General features: G+C 41.8%; 1 protein-coding gene across 3 annotated transcripts in view; it reads right to left on the bottom strand.

Moving 5' to 3' along the window:
- LOC141404703 (maternal protein pumilio-like) overlaps window positions 1-17,182 on the bottom strand; it is a 551,168-nt gene that overhangs the window by 517,401 nt on the left and 16,585 nt on the right. The gene's annotated exons all lie outside the window — the stretch shown is intronic.

The following is a 17,182-nucleotide window of genomic DNA, read 5'->3' as shown; positions in this document are numbered from 1 at the left end:
CTTAATTTAAGATCAAAGATGAGCCATATCCGTCCACACCTTTAGGCACCTCATCCACAAAAGTTTGAAAATGTTCGGAAAAATTTGCGCACGATAACTCTAGAAGTGAGTTACCTGGTTTGGTTCATACTTTGCACATCGTGACATATCTACTATTTACAGATGAGGTTCCAATATGGACTCAATCGGTCCAATCTTTCGGTTACCTAACATAAAATTTCAGAAAAGTTAAGTTTATGACCTTCTTTCGAATCGCTTCGATTTTTATTGTAACAACATGTGTTTGCTGCTCTCATTACGACGGTAGAAGTTTTATTAGGGGCGAGTCCATACTTCCTGAGAAGTAGCCCTCTAAAGGATCAGCCGAATCGGTCCAAATTTTGGCATTCATAATATTCTGTCCAAACTTTGTATATATTCGAAGGCACTGTCGGTGCACAAGTTCCGATAGCGTTAAACCAGTTCAGACACACTGTATTCGCTCGGATTTCGGCCTGGAGGATTGTGTTATGTTATGATTTGACAGTCGAAGGGAGATTCTTGTTTCCTGGTAAACGATATAGAGATCCAGTCCTTCCTTCTCCCTAGCACAGTGCCATCTGTAAACCCACAGCTTCCAGTTGGCATCTGCGCTAGGGTTAAATCAATCCACATGTCTCTTTCTGATATTAAAACTTCACATATAGCGACTTCACTTCTTTCAGGTATACCGTCTGATACAAAATGATCTATTGATTCACTCGTTGTGACCCGTAGTATGTTTTGGTGGTATGTTTGGTGTTCTCTTTCGATCTACTCGCTCATCGACTTAAGTCTAATAGCTACGATGGCTGCTTCATACCGTACCTGGATTTTTATGGGGTGAACAAACAAAATTATGTCTAAAACTCTAGTTGGTGTAGTGATCATTGCTGCACTCATGCTTAAGCAGCACATTCTTTGGACTTTTTGCAATATTTTCACATGGCATTTTTTGTCCGTAGCTGTCCACCATACCACAAGGCGTATGTTAGAATTACGCCTCTGTCTAGCCAGTGTATCATCCTTGGATTGAAATCCCATTCTAAGCCTATAGACCTCCTACAGGTTGATCTAGCCCATCGCCCAAGCGGGAAGATCTCCCCTTTGGCGTTCTCACCAACTTTGTCTCTTTATGTTACGTCAAGTAACGCGCAGCTCATCCATCTATTCCATAGCATATTGTTCATTCCCTGCGGCGCTCTCTGACCAACTTTGTCTCTTTTTGTCACGTCATGTAGAGCGCAGCTTGTCCATCTATTCTACAGCATACAGTTCATCCAGTTTCTCAGGGTTCGGGTTTACCTGAGACTCGTCTAAGGAGTGGATCAGCGTTTCATTGCTGACGTTGTTGGAAGACGCCTTCGATGTCGATTACACACCGAGGGTATACATCTTCATTTCGAAGGTTATCTCTATATGGTGCACTGCGTCATGTAATGCTGTTTCCACTGATCTGCCTTTGACGTATGCATGTTGTTTGTATTGTCGACCGTCCGTTCCATTGTCTTGAGTAAAAATGAAGTTAAACTTATCGGATGATACGATTTTGGTATTGCGTAAGTTGCCTTTGGAAATATAGACTACCCTTGCCTCTTGCCAGGTTGTGAGGGTATACGCAAATTTCAAGCAAGAGTTGTAGATTCCAACCATCTTCGACGATATATAGTTCACCTCCCTTTGAAGTAAGGCCGGGAAGATTTGGTCTGGTCCTGCTGCTTTGTATTATGAGAAACTAGGGGAAATCTAATTTTTGGTTACCTACGAAAATCGGTAAAATTAAAATGCACAATTTTGAATGAAAACTCAGAACTTAGTGACAACTTTATTTTGGTCGCTAATGTACCGAAAATACTCGGTAATAAAACAATTGCAATTACGACGATTATCGGTAATTCTGTCGTTAACTAGTTACAGAATTGCACTGCAGATCATGAAGATCTCTCCAGACTAGTAGATTGTGACAGAGATGCTCACGGGAGTAACAACCAAGGAGGTCCACATCTTGTTATGCTGATGTACAGGTAAAATCTTCGTATCCTCATGTAGATGACCGACTGGTACCTGTTGAAGTCCTCAGTTATTTAGTGGTCGGAATCAGGGCACCATTGATCAATATGCTCAGGGAGAGCCTCATTTCAGCCGTCCAGATGGTGAACAGTGTGGCAGGGGATTTAGCGACGAATACGTTCATATTCCTCAGATGGAAGAATTGCACTAAGTCAGAAAGGATCCGACACAAAAATCGTGCGATCATTCACACACATTATGCCGTCTGGAGGGTGTAGAATTTCAGTTAAACAGTTCAGGAGATATAACCCCGACTTGGGGAACAACCTATTTCACTCTACGGATCTTCCACTTCTTTTTCCTGAATACCACGAACGATTGGTGCAGACACATATAGTTGGTTACATGGCATCGAAGGCCTTCAATAGGTCATGCGCCACCAAAACTCTTCGGTCGCACGGTCTGTTCTGGTTCTGTACTCGACTGATTTGTGTGGATATGGCGTGTAATGTTGTTGGGGTGTAGTGCTGTTGTTGGTCAACTGGGAAAATGTTTCTCATCTCTCATAGAACGTCTAAAATCGTTGCTACTGGCGACAGGTGTGAAATCGGCCTGTACGATTCACCTCTTCTGGCATCCTTGCCAAGGTTCAGTAGCGGGACCACCCTGCCAACATTCCACTAACTTAAGGATTACCATCGATATTCGGCGAGGCCCCAACGCTTTGGATGATTTCGCGTTTCGAATGGCATCTGCAACATCGTCCATCGTAAATTGTGTTCGTGCCTCCTCAGCTGGCAGAGTTCTTCTTATACGGTGTAGCACACTCTTCTTCGCCCTACCACTCTCGGGGTGCTCTACGAACTGCCGGTTAAAATAACTCACGCAACTCTTTGGGTCAGTTACTGTCACGCCGTTGAAAGTAACAGCCATTCTGTCATCCTTCTTTCCCGGATTCGATTTTGCGAGTGATTTAATCGTGTCCCACAAATTTACACAATCCTGTACCAATGATGCATTGCTTCAGGGGATCAATCCACCTTTTCCGCTTATGTTCGACTACTAGCCTCTTGACTTCAAGAGTAAGCTCTCTAACTCTCGGATCTTCAGGGTTCGTACGACGAAGGTCATCACGCTCATTTGCTAGTCCCGTCGCCTCTGCTGGGAATTTTTGTCTTATTTCGGGTATTCAACCAGCAGGTATGTATCGAGCGTCTGCTGCAGTGATGATGCCCTAGAAAGTTCTGAGAGAATGGGCAGCTCTCTGAAGCGGTGATTGGTAAAATCTCTGAACCCTTGCCGTTCAGCGTTCAGAAGTTATGAAATCGGGTGTTCTATTTACGGAGACGACGATAGAAATATGGTTTGAGCCAGGGGAAATGACGGGTTGGCAGGATACGTCATTTATCAGACATGATGACCAATGGTCATATCTGGCGAGCTGGGCAATCTCCTCTTATCCTCGTAGGAGCGTCTTCATTCACCGTGCAAAACCTGTAGCTATCGGCCAGCGCTCTACCCCTCTGATCATTACCCAGGAGGGAATGTCAAAGCTCATGATGAGCATTGAAATCCCCTAGCACAAGACAGTTATTGCCAAAAGCGAATTAATGTCGGACATATAACGCATGGCACAGCTATGTATTCATCGGCGGTATGTACACATTTAGCCAATCTACCTCGGCACACATTACCGCTTTCCTCATACATTCCATGTACGGATCACTAGAGTCAACCTCAAGCGAGGTAGTCTGTACTGGACAAACTGGTGTATAATGAAGACATATATGCTCCTCCTGCGCTTCTTGTACAATCCTTTGCCAAACGTTGTAACCATCGCAATGTTGCAAGCTACATTTGACGGTGAGATTTGTTTCTTGCAACGCTGCGGCCATCATGTTCTTTTACGGAGACCCTTGCAACAGAATTGCAGAAACGATTCTTCTTTTTTTGTTCATGTTAGATGCTGCGTTTGTTGTTGTTGCTGATGCGGGGGTGTCCGGTATTCCGACGACGACAAAGTTGGTGACACGCTGGGAGAAAATCTGGCGTATCAAGTAGCAACATAACTCCTATCACAGTGGTCCAGGAAACGGTTAAGACCAGTTCATTCGCGGAAGTGAACCGATTTCCTACAACCATTGCATCTCACCAATGTTGAGATGTGGTGGATGCGGATCTGGCAAACGGAACAGATCCATAGTCTGGAGTTCTTCTCTATCGCAAGGCGAACCAAAAGAGTTCGGAGCAGGCATCACGGGATATATTGCCGACACACCATGGTGAAAAAATATATGAACACAAAACATAATTGTTGAGGTGACGGCCCCTGGTCGAAAATTACTCGGAATCAATCCGACGCAGCCCAAGGTATGTTTGTCGATTCTTTGGTCTATAGGTTAAAATAACCTTATTGATGGTGCATTATATTGTTATACCTCGCCAGTTTAAGCATCTAGACAAATTTGTTGGCAATATTATCATTACGTCTTCATATATTTCCCAGACTAGAGTACCATTTTCCCCAGCAGCTTTAGCCGCATCGTTTGATAGAAGTTCGCTGTGAAAGGTTTTCAAGAGCGTATTTGCAGCTTTATATAAGTCACGGTTACGATTTGTTTGAGGGAAGAGGAGGAAGCTATGAACAACATGTATCCACACCTCCAGTCAAGATACTTCACCTTAAACCTTCGGAAAAGTTCCTGAACCGACCTATTCCATTGTACCGGATGACATTACTTCTTAGCCAATTGGTTAAAAATCGTATCGTAGTGAAATTACCACTTCAAGTGCAGGAGCACCCCCTGTCGTGACCCCTATGGAGGTGCTGGAGGTGGTGGTGATTGTGGGACCTCGGACAAGCAAATTATAGCTAATTTTTAGGCGGTATAAAACACCCCCGATCTCGATACGGTCATAATATCCGTTACGGCCTTATATCCGTTAGGCGTTATGTCCTGTCCCCTTAGTAGTAATTAGTTGCAAAAAATAATATTTTCACTTCGGCTTATAGAATATTCCTGATTTTTATAATACTCAAAATAGAACATAGTTTTATCTTAGCTTTTGGCAACTCTGTATCAGACGCCGGAACCTGCACCAACACAGACACACACACACAGTTCCTTGATTGCAAAACATTTTTACTCTCTCACACTCTCTGTATTTAACTCTCTTGTAAAATGTAATTTGGGGGCTGGCTGGTTGACTGGATAGCTCTTCTGTATGCTATTGTGAATTGTTTTTGGGGATTACACTTGTTTCATTCCTTCATCGTATTCTTTTCATGTGGTTGTTGTTTTTGTCATCGTTTATACATTTGCACATTTTTGCTTTGTTCTTCTCCACACAGTGGAGAAGAACTGAAAAGAAATGTGGTTATGTGCGTTGCCGCATGACTGACTGCTTGGCTGAGTGACTGACTGGCCTGGCGCTGCTTATGTTTGAAATGAAAAACCAAACAATGACCGGAAAATACAAAAATGGAAGCAAAACAACAACATCGAAGAAATTCAAAGAAAAAGGATGATGAAGATGCATAAAAATAAATGTTCGCCTGGTGCCTGGAGAGTGGTGGAGTAATGAGCAAAATGACAAAAACAGTGTGGTCAATGGTCACATATGATAACTATCGGTAGAAAGTTATTTAAACGCTATTAAAATTTCAATACGATCCGAGAAGTGGCCGGCCTTATGCTGGATTAAAGCGTAAAAGGGTTGGAGGAGGTAATTTAGCGAAGGAGGTAATTTTGGGAGTCATTGTTTTCGAGCCAACCCACTATTTTAGTTGGCCACCGTAGTATTTTAAAGAACTTGTGGGTCTTTGTGTCAGCAAGCATGACTTGTTGACGAAAAAACAATATATAAATGCACTCAGAAACATAAGGACTACCTGCGATAAAAATTAAATTTACCATAAGCTAAGTTTGTGAGGGAGGTCCGGGAAAGAGTCGTTGTTTTCGGTTGTTGTGTAAATAGTAATGGCTGTTGTCAGCTGAAGAAAGTGTGTCACTTCAGTTGGCTGTAACCACAAGTCGATAGGAGTTAAGCTCGTGGATGCGACGGGCAGTTGAATAGATGCTGGGTGGCATGAGGGCTCTGATGCAGGATGGGAATCTGTTTCTACGTATTCTGTAGGAATTGGGAATGCTATCTTCACCACGCCTTATGGTTTCATTGGTCCTCACAAAAAAATCTATAAAAAATCCACGCCTTATGCCCTCTTTGGTCCTCACAAAAAAATCTATAAAAAGTCCACGCCTTATAGCCTCTTTGGGTCTCACAAAAAATTTATAAAGAATCCACGGTTTATAGCCTCTTTGGTCCTCACAAAAAATCTATAAAAAATCCACGCCTTATGGCCTCTTTGGTCCTCACAAAAAATCTATAAAATATCACGACTGATGGCCCCTTTGGTCCTTACAAAAAATCTATAAAAAATCCACACCTTATGGCCTCTTTGGTCCTCACAAAAAATCTATAAAAGATCCAAGGCCTATGGCCTCTTTGGTCCTCACAAAAAAATCTATAAAAAATCCTCGCCTTATGGCCTCTTTGGTCCTCACAAAAATCTATAAAAAATCACAAAAAAAATCTATAAAAAATCCTCGCCTTATGGCCTCTTTGGTCCCCACAAAAAAAATCTATAAAAAATCCTCGCTTTATGGCCTATTTGGTCCTCACAAAAATCTATAAGAAATCCTCGCCTTATGGCCTATTTGGTCCTCACAAAAATCTATAAAAAATCCTCGCCTTATGGCCCCTTTGGTCCTCACAAAAATCTATGAAAATCAATAAAAAATCCACCCCTTATGGCCTCTTTGGTCCTCACAAAAAATCTATAAAAAATCCACGCCTTATGGCCACTTTGGTCCTCACAAAAAATCTATAAAAAATCCAAGCCTTATGGCCTCTTTGGTCCTCACAAAAATCTATAAAAAATCCTCGCCTTATGGCCCCTTTGGTCCTCACAAAAATCTATGAAAATCAATAAAAAATCCACCCCTTATTGCCTCTTTGGTCCTCACAAAAAATTTATAAAAAATCCACGCCTTATGGCCTCTTTTGTCTTTAAAAAAATCTATAGAAAATCCAAACAATGTGGCCTCTTTGGGCCTCACAAAAAAAATCTGTAAAAAAAATCCTCGCCTTACGGCCTCTTCGATCCTTACAAAAAAAATCTGTAAAAAAATCCACGCCTTGTGGCCTCTTTGATCCTTACAAAAAATCTATAAAAAATTCACGCCTTTGTCCTCTTTGGTCCTCACAAAAATCTTTAAAAAATCCACGCCTTGTGGCCTCTTTGGTCCTCACAAAAAGTTTATAAAAACGCGCCCATTACAACATTTGTTCCATAGACCGAACTAAGAAAAGATCTCCAATTCTCTCTGTTTAGTGCTTCGCTTTTTGGAATACCGCGCCTTGTCATCTCTTCATCCACTTGTTTGCGCCATCTATTCTTTGGCCTGCCAATTCTGCGTGCACCGCCATGTGGCTCGAATTTATACGCCTTTGTAGCGGGTTCATCATCGCTCATTCTTATTATATGGCCCAACCAACGCAATCGCTGCATCTCGATACGTTTAACCATATTGATGTCGTTGTATAGCAGATACAGTTCGTGGTTCATACGACGTCGATATGGCCTCTTTGGTCCTCACAAAAATCTATAAAAAATCCACGTATTATGGCCTCTTTGGTCTTCACAAAAAATCTATAAAAATACACGCCATATGGCCACTTTGGTCGTCAGAAAAAATCTATAAAAAATCCAAGCCTTATGGCCTCTTTGGTCCTCACAAAAGTCTGCAAAAAAATCCACGCCTTATGGCCACTTTGGTCCTCACAAAAAAATCTATAAAAAATCCACGCCTCATGGCCTCTTTGGTCGTCAGAAAAAATCTATAAAAAAATCCACACCTTATGGCCTCTTTGGTCGTCAGAAAAAAATCTATAACAAATCCACGCCTTATGGCCCCTTTGGTCCTCACAAATAACACTGTGAACCGAAATTTTGGGGGGTGGAAAATTCCTTTTGAAAGTGAAAGCCCTTGATAAGTATATACAGAACCCCAAAGGGCAGATCCGCCGTGAGTCGAACTTTTGAGTTATGGCGTGATGAGTTTTTCACTCAGACCCTATAAGCCATCAGAAATTAGCGTTATATCTTTGTTCGCTGTTGTTTTGGATTATTTTTGATATGACATGTCTTCAGTCAAATCTAATGAGGATCTTTTTCGTAGAATATTTCGACCTTCTAACTCGCTTCCTTCCATATCCTTTTCGTCCTTTATTTCAAGAAACACAATAAAAGTACCACAAGATGGCATTTTTCAGCTTCAACATGTTCTGCAAAAATGTCGCTCAGAAAATTTTAGGTACGGCTCTCATTGACTACTAATCGGTATTGTCGCGTTTTCATAGTCCTTTTTGACATTTGCCCTGTTTTTGTTCATGTCATATCACCCTGGTTTTGTTCATATCATATGTGATCGATATGTGATCGATTTTCGAGTTAGCCCATAGATTGTTGACTTGGCGGTTTTACACTTTCAAAAAAAATCGAATAGTCGATTATAATCGATAATGAAATCGAACGTCGAGTTTTAAGGCAACTGAAATAATCGCAAGACCGAAAAATCGCATTTTTAATTTAAGACCAAAATCGAAAAGTCGATTACTGCTGTAATAGAACCTATCCCTATTCGAAATTAATTGACGTTTGAGAGAAATGTTACTGTTTATTTGAGGCGTTGGTGGGGAAAATTGAAAAGAGATGAATAAAAACAAAGCGGTATCAATTCTTTTGTATAAAATAATAATTGGCTTTATTGATTTCAAGTATGTTCTTTTCTAATACAACAACCAAAATTACCTTTGTAATTTGGGGTGGCGACAGAGGCCTTTGTGCTTTCGCTTTCAATGCTAGACGACAAGTGAACGCAGAGGTTCTTGCAAACAAGGATTGCAGTGATCGCAGAGGATCGTTGTCGTTTTCTACTACATTTACAATTAATTTCCTGTGAGAGCAAGAGTATCAAAGTGAGCGAAACAACAACAACCGCCCGTTGGCATCAACACTCTACGGTCTCCGCAGAGGGAACTTGCTGAGGTGATGCCTATCAGCATTAGTGAACGACTAGGCTCGGGAAGTTGAAGTCCAACGTATCTAACTTATACAGTTACGATGTGCAAATTTTTGACCAGTGTGAGTCTCTTCCTTCGGTAGTTATCATGAACCACAGCCATTTTAGTTGGTAACCGTAGGATTTTTAGAAGCATGGGATTGTCCAGAAAAAAACATAATAGCTTTGTTCCTTTTCGTTAGAGTTTCATAAAGTTTTTGCAGTTTTACCATTTTTAACTCGGAAAGTGTTCCTTAACCTCAAACAGTAACAAAACTTGAAACAAAATTTAAGAGGTAGCATGCGAATATGGCTTTCTTGCATTAACTGAAGTTGTAAAAAAACTTTTTTTTTAATTCAATCGCAACTGAATTTGCTTCCTCATTAGAAAATGTTCTTCTCCTGAGTTTACGCAAAAATCTTTGCAACTTTATTTTCTATCAAATCACTAGTCTACATTGCACGACATCTAGTTGATTTTGTTGGGTATTCATCTGGATAAAACACGCTTAATTGACAACACTGACACCAAGACAAAAAGGAATAGTAGTAGTGGAGCATATTCTTTTATGCGCAGAAATTTCATGATATGTATTTGTATGGATACGGCGAATGGTTGGATGGATGGATGGACGGCACGGCACGGCACGATTCATTCAAGAGCCAGCCATACATGGTGGTTTTGGTGTTCTCGCATATTTTGTTTCTTGTTTTTTTTTTTTTTTTTGCTTCATTGGTAGTTCAAAGCGAGCCTGGAAATAAATTTTGAAATGAATCGTGCACACCTTAACAACGATGAGGAGTATAACACCACCACCACCACCACCACCTGATTCGCTTTCATTGCTAAAAGCTATTGGTAGGTATTTGTTACCTAATCTGGGTTGAGTATATTCTGTTAAAGGTGGAATGTTTTTTTTATCGTAGAAGCCGGTTGTCATTTGTTTTTGTTTTGAAACTTTAAACAAGGTGAAAATAAGAGTCCCATTCCACTTAGGATGATGAAAATATCCTGTATTCTTATAGACAGGATGCCTAAGAGGGAACTTTCATATAAAAAAAGGATGATGTAAAGGGCGAATTTCGGATAACTTTTTAGGAATATAGGGGAGATTGTGGCCGACCAAAGGTTACCCACGTAGTGAGTTTGCCATTCTCCTACTAGGCGCGTATTCCCAAGTGAGGGATGGGAGGGGGTGTCTGCGATGTGTGGAGTCCGAGCCGACCTAGTCACTCTGCACCAAAGTACATCATCCTTTCTCCTTAAAACTCTCGAACGACTGATCGATCTGGAGATAAGGAGTCATGTAGACACCACCTCTCTAAGCCTACATATATCAAAGGCAAATCTGTGGAGTCTGCTTTGCATGAGGTGTTTATTTGAGAGGAACATGGAAAACTCAAACTTTACCTTGGCTGCCTTTCTAGGCATAGAAGGAGCTTTCAACAATGTAGAACTTGAATCCATAAAGCTCTCACTTAAAAACCCTAACTTGTTGGATAAATAATATGCCAAAAACAGAATTATAAACCCCAATATTGGGGAGACAAAAATCAGGAAAACAGTAACTAGAGACACTCCCGAGGGTGGAATGCTCTCACTGTTATTGTGACTACTTGTTATAAACATACATACTACTGATTTCCGGTAAGTTTCGGTCCACCATTTCGGAGCTTATGCAAGGAGCCTTATCGACGCTGTCGCGCTAAGCCAAGGCTAACGGCCTTGGAGTAAACCCACTGATTCATGCAAGAATTCTATTGGGAAAAGTTGGATTATACACTGGTTGTATAACACCGTGATGAGACCCATGTTATCCTATGGTTATCTTGTTTGGTGGCACTTACTGCGCCAAAAATTGACATCTAACAAAATAGACAAGGTGCAAAGAGCTGCCGCGATTATTATAACTGGAGCCACCAGGAACACACCCCAAGCTGCTCTGAACGCAATGCTAAACCTAAGGCCTCTGAGCCTCAGCATTAAGTGTCAGGCAACTCGTAGTGCCCTAATGCTGCATGAGCAGAATCTCTGGCGTGATTGTGCCTATGGACATGGATGTATCATGAATAATTCAGGTATCAATGTGAACGAACGTGGAAAACTAAGATTTGATATAGATACCGATATAGATGTCGGTATCCCTAGTAGAGACGACTGGAACCGCAGTAACCCCCCTCTGGACGGTCTGGCTTTTTATACAGACGGATCCAAGATGGAGGAAGATACGGGGGCTGGTTCTACTCTGAAAGGCTATGTCTTGAGTACGCTTACAGAACTGTAGAGTTTTCCAGGCTGAAATCTTCGCGATTTGGAAGGCAGCGGAATTGATAAAAAGTTTGGATGCAGAAATCTTTGAACCGGTGACTATCTTTGTGGATAGTCAAGTGGCTCTTAAAGCCATCAAATCCTGCAACATCAAGTCCGATGTCGTCCTTAAGTGTAGAACAGTCTTAAGAACGCTAACTAACGGCTACCGACTATGCTGGGTTCCAGAAAACTGCGACTATATGGGTAATGAAAGAGCAGATGAATTAGCTAGACGAGGATCGCAGTCTACAGATCTAGCAATCGCTGACTCCATCAAACCTCCCACTTGTCACTTTTTCCAAAGAATTGAAACGTTGACGAAAAAGCCAGTGAATTATGGTATAATGAACCTAGGTGCATCGTGTCAAGATCCATTTGGTCGTCTCTGTCAGTCAAAAGAACGAATTCTCTGTTGAACTCGAGTAAAGCTGAAGTTAGAGTAATGACGGGAGTTATCACTGGACACTGCTATATCAGGGCCTTTACCATCAAATGGGATGATGATGTTACTGACTATTGCAGACTCTGCAAGGATGAGGAGGAGATGGAGACGATCGACCACCTCCTGTGCCGATGTCCAGCCCTGGCTCGTAGGCTGTGGAACCTGCTGTAATCTACAAAATCATCAGAAATCTGAAGTGGCTGGGACAGCGCAACCTGAACACGTGAACCGTATTTCAAATATTCTACCAACCACCACCACCCAAACTTTTTCTCCATTAAAACTATTTTTTTTTCTATAATTTTCTACTCAATTACTTCATTTACACTTTCATAGCTTCCTTTTTTATTTTTTACCTCTTTTCTTGTGTCAGGAAACATAATTTCTCCAAATATATTGTTGCCCCAACAATATATATTTTCTGATTTTTAAAATACACTAATTTTTTCTTAGAATATGATTGCTCCTACCATATCTCTTCTCTGCGAGCAAAAATGCGATTTTTCGGTCCGGCGGTTATTTCAATTGTCCTAAAACTTGATTTTCGACTTTTTCATAACCGCAGCAAGTCGATTATTTGACGATTTTCGATTTTTCTTTTGAAACTGTAAAACCGCCAAAACTGTAATACCGCCAGGTCAACAATCTATGGGCAAACACGAAAATCAATCACAAGATAATCGAGTATGCGATTTTTCCTCCAGACAAAAGTCGACTACGATTTTTAGACTTTTGACTGCAAAAACTCGATTAATCGAAAGTCGACTTAACTATTCCTAAGGCGAACGCTTGCCTATCGGTGTTCCAAGATTTGCAGTTAGGGTACCAATTAGAACGGAACCTCATTGAAAATCTGGGCGTCTCAAGCCCATATAGACATGGTACAGGAGGGGTATGTCATGGTCGTCCTCCATTCCCCCACTAATTAAATGACTTATGGATCTGAATAAATTTAAACAACAAAACAAACATCCCAAAACCCAATGATAACAACAGTTCTGCAACGCCAATAGACATTGATTCGATTACAACCAGGACTGATGAAACAGAGCCTACGGTCGACTATACCTAACTTCGGGAGGGGGTATACACGGGGTACCCGCGCTAGCAGCTGTCGAAGACAGTCTTACAAAGTAGACAGCTGTTAGCCCTTCTGGAACGAATGTTGGGCCTGAGTCTCAATCTGGATGGTGTTCCTGCTGAGGCTGAGGTCAGTTTATTGGACGACGAACTCGATACAACAATCGTTCCAGCGACTGTAGTCGCCAATGAATTGGCATCAGTGGAAACAACCAATCCGGTGGATCAGTGGAAACAACAAACAACCAATCCGGTCTCCAAAAGCAGGAAGCCCCTGAGGATGGAGCCTCGACCACAGTCATGGCCGAAAAGGCTCCCACCGTCCCGGACAACACTGTAAATCAGTTCACTACGGATAAGAGTATGTTAGGGCTATGCACTATCTTAAGAAGTGCGTTGGCAGAGAACCCTCGACTATTTCTATGAGGGAGTTCAAATTGATCAAGACCAATCTCAAGGTTGTGAAGAAGTTTGAAAAGAGACATCCTCACCTACCCATGAAAATTCCTGAATAGGCTCTCTCTCTCACCCAGATGACCGAGGAAGCTAAGCTGATTTCAATACAGACATCGACTCCTGTAGCCCACAAATGCCAAAACAGGAGCGCAGTTTGCCTGACTCAGCGTCCTGCGGACTCACATCTCCTAACCTCGGCGCCTTCTTCAGGGGAATGCTCTGCCACTATACAGACTAGGTATCCTTCAAAGGCGAAAGGGTTCAGGGTAGCAGAGGTGAATCAACCCCATGTGAAAGCTTACCCGGCACAGTCCCTGCACCTAGGAGTGTGGATCCTACCAATTTCCTCCCCACCTCATCGAAAAAACCGATGAAGAGAAAAATGAACTTACGAACATAAAATAAAAACAAGCCAGGTGCTAAGACGATGGTGGGACGGCAGTTGGGCAATCACTCGCCTTCTGACGCGTTGTTGGTCGCTTATCAGACAGTAGAAGGGCCCAAACTGAGACGGCCTGCAAAGGTATTCAAGGTCAAAGCTCGCACAGCCGTCCGGTGAGAGAACACGTGAGCCATCCCAAACTGAAAGGGTGATCGCCGCAGATGATCTTCTGGTAGGAATCATTGATAAATCTGATCCTGAAGAGAGGATCATTGGTTGCTAGTGGAAAGTCCTCTGATTTACAAGGATGTCAATGTCATTAAATGTCAGGATAAACAATCAAAAGATTTCTCCAACCAGACAGTAAACGGCCTTGACGCATTTTGAAATGGCTGCAAGCTTACCGCAATCTCAACTACCGAGATCCCACACATAGTTTCAGCTACGACATGGGTATAATCTTCTTGCTCTCGAATGTGGCAGAGATGTTAAAGCTGATCCGTAAGGAGAATAGATGCCTCCAGACTAATAGTTGGAAATTAGTCAATTCCGTCCAGGATGGGGCAGGAACTGTAATGAAGTTCGCAGTGAAAGGTGAGAGTGCGAACTACATTAAGCACCGTAAGGGAGAATTGTACTTCGGGTTGGGTTGACTTCAGTTCCTCATTCCGCACTCACAGTAAAGAACGTGGACATCGTGGTATTTTTGTGGTGGAAATTCACCTGGAGGTAAGCTTGGGAAGATCGAAGCCTCGGAAGTAGCCAACCCACCACTGGGGAAGCAGTGACACCAATATGAGACGTGAGCTCGTATTCGATTTCATTTTAATTAATAATCTGCGAGTGTCCTGTAGGGAGCCACAATAGGGTAAGGGAGTAGGGTAATTGACTGCACTCTTAGAAAAATGGAGGTTGTGTCTATAACGCACTGGAGAGTATCGGAGGGGTGTTCCTTTTCGTATGAGAAGGTAGGTGATAGACTTTCAAGTCTCGTATAGAAGTAAAAGGCAAAGCGCCTCACAGCAACCCTAGAATGACCAAGCTGGAGAAAATCCAACTCTCTAGCTTGTTCAAGCCTGAATAAAATTCCAGAACTTTATACAGCGAGGGAAGTCGACAACATTAACATATCCTGTTAGGTGAACTCAACCAGTTTGGTGGAGCAAAAAACAACTGGTTAACCTCAAGAAGGTGAGCAGGAGGGCATGTAACAATATTAGTAGAACTAAACATAACATGGATTGTGACCTATACAGATATAATTTCTATAAGTATAGAATGAGGAATGCCAAGAGGAATTCTTGGATAAGCTTTATAGGGTGTTAACGGAACGGTAAGAAATCTCAAAATAACCTCAAAGGATCACAAAATCTATTGGCAGGAGGTTAGGCGAATTATGATGGCGCGTGGACGAACCTCATTCTAGAGACTCCAGATATACTGGCGAAGGAACTATGTGAACTATTACCTATCTAGTGTAGATACGAATGTGATCTGCAATTCTGACGAGAACCTAAAAATTTCTTGGGCCGTCTATACCTTTCTATCCTGGCCGGATTCTGTAATCCTGACAATGCTATAAATCGCCCCGCCTTTTTTAAAAACATTTTTAGAGATCATCTGAAAAGTTGGAACATTGGAGCCGGAATAAGTGAGTTGTGGGTTAAGTCATCCTCAAACCTGGAAAGAAGGAAGGTAGGACCTCAGTCACGTTTGGCGACGTTACACTGACTGATCCCAAGAGGTGCGCAAGTTATTTTAATTGGCAGTTTGTCGAGCACCCCTGTAGTGACAAGGCGGAGAGAAGAGTACTATGTCGGATTAGGTCTCTTCCTGCCGAGGATGAACCACTACAATTTACAATGGATGAATTTCCATGATAATTTGTTGGCCCATCTATACCTTTCTACCCTATAAATTTCCTGGCCGGATTCTGTCATCCTGACAATGCTATAATTCGCACCGCCTTTATTAAATGATATTTTTAGAGCTAAGAGGCCAGATCATCTAAAAAGTTGCAACATTGGAGCCGGAATAAGTTAATTGTGGGTTAAGTCATCCTCGAACCCTGGAAAGAAGGAAGATAGGACCTCAGTCACGTTTGGCAACGTTACGTTGACTGATCCCAAGAGGTGCGCAAATTATTTGAATTGACAGTTTGTCGAGAACCCCGGTAGTGACAAGGTGAAGAGAAGAATACTACGTCGCATTAGATCTCTTCCTGCCGAGGATGAAGCACCACAATTTACAATGGATGATGTTGCGAATGTCATCAGGAACGCTAAATCATCCAAAGCGTTTGGACCCTGATGGAATCTCCACGATAATGCTGAAACAGTTGGATGAGCCGGGAGTCGAGTATCTCACTCAACGGTTGACTTCCGTATCGTCAGATGCTTGGCAAATTACTGCATATATCTGAAGTATTGTGTTTCATAACGCTGTAATACTTAACAAATGCGAAGCTATGTATTTCAAAACGTCACAATTGCGCATTTTTAACCAATTTAAAAAGCAAAAATGTATCATTTTTATTTCTGATGCATTTAGTTGCATTTTTGAGGAACAATGCATGAGTGTGCAACTGAACTATTTTGACAAAGTTTAAAAACTACAAACATCCGACAATACGGAACTCAGCCAATCTGTCGTTAGCCACCCACATTGTTTCCGAAATCTGGAAAATGGGCAGGCAAGGATGCCGGCAAAGGTGAATCGTAGAGACCGATTTCTCTTATGTCGCCCGTAGCAAAGACTCTTGAGGAAAGTCATGTAAAAGAACAGTCATGCTGGCTCACGACTCATCAAAAGCTTTTGATACTGTCAAGTACTCCACGCTGTTTGAGGACATCGAGAAATCGATTTTCCTGGCCAAAACCACCATTTTTGTTGCCGCCGATTGTTAAGTTCTATATGGGATTCGATAGTAAACATATTGAAACTAAGGAAAAGCAAAAAAATAAGATCAAAATATTGGAAGTGTGGACGTGGCGTACTCCTAAAGACGAAGAATGTTGTCCAATTGCGGAAATTACATACTTTGTGCAAATTTCTGGAGAAAGAAACAGATATTTCTCAGAAACTATAACAGATATTGTGTTCATAGTTTTTTTGTTGGGTGGGTAGAATTGTTGCCTTTAAGAGTCGTTTTAATAAATTACCGCAGCGTTTACACGAAGTGAGCTATTTTATTTTTCCTCACGTACTAAATTTTAGTGAAATCCCAAGTTTAGAGGACTAGAACTTTTAGGTAACAACGTTTTCACAGAATGATGCCCGATAGTGTCCTCTTTCAGCCCATATTTAAGTTTGTGCCAGTCCCGTTCCGTCCTTTTTTTTTCATTTCATTGGAGTTTATT

Source organism: Musca autumnalis, unplaced genomic scaffold (genome assembly GCF_047663935.1).
Source record: "Musca autumnalis isolate F117 unplaced genomic scaffold, ASM4766393v1 scaffold_1, whole genome shotgun sequence".
NCBI classification, from domain to species: domain Eukaryota; kingdom Metazoa; phylum Arthropoda; class Insecta; order Diptera; family Muscidae; genus Musca; species Musca autumnalis.
Note: the sequence above shows the minus strand (reverse complement) of the source record. Positions and strands in the feature narration are given on the sequence as shown.